Consider the following 2,064-nt stretch of genomic DNA (forward strand, 5'->3'; position numbering starts at 1 on the left):
TCAGCGAGTTGACCGAGAGGACGCAGCGGGGCGCATTTCTCGAATCCGCGCATGCAAGACAAACAGCTGCCCCGGCAGCGCAATGCTCGAGTCCCTGCAGCTAGGAAGCCGGGCGCGCAGTTCCACGTGCTTGCAGAGAAGCGCTCGTCCAAGGCCGCGCCACGCGGCCAGCTGCCAACGTCCGCTGCCGTCGCCTCTTCCAGCGGGCCATTGTGTGTGCGACGGAAGGTGCGCGCGGTCTAGTCTTCTGCCTTGGGCTGAAGTTCGTCGTTGTCGATACAACTCAACGATGGACGGCAGCCCAGCGCAGAAGCGGCCGATCTCCTGCGATGGCCCTCGAGGGATCCCGCGACGGTGGTGAAGGGGCGAAAGGTAACACGCTTGGCACATCTTGCATGGCCTGCCTCTCTCGCGTTTCCCCTGCCGCCCCACCTTTTGCACGCTGAACGAATCGGGCTGTTTGTCGGGTCTTGTAGTACATCACCGCATGTAGCAAGCACTGTTGGCTTTAAACACTCACTATCCTTTCTTTAGGAGCACCCAAGTTGAACCACGCGATCCAGGTGTGCTGCCCTACTGTCATAAATACCGCTGCTTGTGGTCGACACGTGGATAGCGGTAACCGCAGCTCTGTGTTACCTTGTTGTCACTAGAAGTTCCTTTCGCTCGTTCGATGCAGCTACACCGGCCCGAAAGTACAAGAACTGAAACGTGCTGTTGAGACGTGACGGCATCCGAGGTACACGTGCCGACGCTGCTCCTTTATTGCGAGACAACATGCGAGACAACATGCGAGACAACATGCGAGACAACATGCGGCCCAACCAGCACAAGTGCCCGAGCGTTCTAACTGCCTCCCACCACGAGGCACCAGCGCTCGTCGTTTTCTTTTTTTTCTCCGGCCGGCTGGCCGCCACTGGCGGGGCGCTACAACACGTATCACGCTAATTGGGATTTTCGAAACTGAGTCGATGTGACATCGAGAACCCCTGCAAAGCTTTTACATCGAGAAAAGGGGTCCAGCGTAAAAAAATGGGGCGGAGGTGGGGTTCTTTAAAATCGGGCAGTTGAGCCAGTTGGCGTCTTGAAAACTGTCAGTACGAGCTAATTCCTTTTAACTCGCTTTATCAGCAGTCCGAACGAAACTTCATTTGCACGAGGTCACCAGCACGTGTTGGAGAAGTAATCCGAAGCGAAGCAGTGCTCAGACGACTAGGGTGACGTCTTAATCGATTAGATATGGCACTTGTAAGTAGGCTAAGTGCAGAAGGTGATGCCCAGGAAACGTTTAGAGACAGGGAAATCAGGTCGACGAAAATTGGCCAGGACTGCGCTTCGCGTCACTATAGCTTTATTTCTGAAATCATCGCAGCGGTGCTGCTTTTTTTTTTTTGTAGGATGATGTCTTCTGCTTTCGCGTATAAAGGCAGGTAGAAAGAGGTTTCGTGCAAGAAGGGTATGTATTCTGCACCATGGCGAGAACGCAAGGGGACTAATCGACATGACGAGGGATTAAGAAGACAGCTTATGAGAGCGTTATATGAATGGTCTTGCAATAAAGATAGAGACACTGGTCAACGTCGATGTCGTTGGAAGTGTTCTAGACTATTCCGTCAACAAAATTTGCTTTGTATCTTGGCAAGCGACAACCGACGTAAGTGAAGGTTGTTTCGGACCTGCCAAGCATCTATGCACATCAATATTATCTGATCGTAACAAAACCACATATAGACGCATACAAAGGGTCGAGATTGATTGATTGATATGTGGGGTTTAACGTCCCAAAATCACCATGTTATTATGAGAGACGCCGTAGTGGAGGGCTCCGAAAATTTTGACAACCTGGAGTTCTTGCCTAGAACTTTTCCGCCTCCATCGGAAATGCAGCCGCCGCAGCCGGGATTCTATCCCGCAACCTGAAGTTCAGCAGCCGAGTACCTTAGCCACTATACCACTGCGGCGGGGCATAAAGGTTCGAGATAAATACAACAGTTTGAATTTGCTGTACTGAAGAACTGCATTTTAACAATCCACTAGGGCAAGCTCTTACGCAGAGGAATCAGC

General features: G+C 51.9%; 1 long non-coding RNA gene across 2 annotated transcripts; it reads left to right on the top strand.

Annotated features, from left to right (window-relative positions):
- Positions 1 to 207: 207 nt before the first annotated feature.
- On the top strand, positions 208 to 1,622 carry LOC142814292 (uncharacterized). Of its 2 annotated transcripts, none has more exons than XR_012894902.1 (2): positions 208 to 372; positions 535 to 1,622. It is a non-coding gene; the product is annotated as an uncharacterized LOC142814292 (long non-coding RNA). The 2 variants fall into 2 exon arrangements; XR_012894903.1 differs by having other exon boundaries at positions 680 to 1,622.
- The last annotated feature ends 442 nt before the right edge of the window (positions 1,623 to 2,064 follow it).

Source organism: Rhipicephalus microplus, chromosome 4 (assembly GCF_043290135.1).
Source record: "Rhipicephalus microplus isolate Deutch F79 chromosome 4, USDA_Rmic, whole genome shotgun sequence".
NCBI lineage: Eukaryota > Metazoa > Arthropoda > Arachnida > Ixodida > Ixodidae > Rhipicephalus > Rhipicephalus microplus.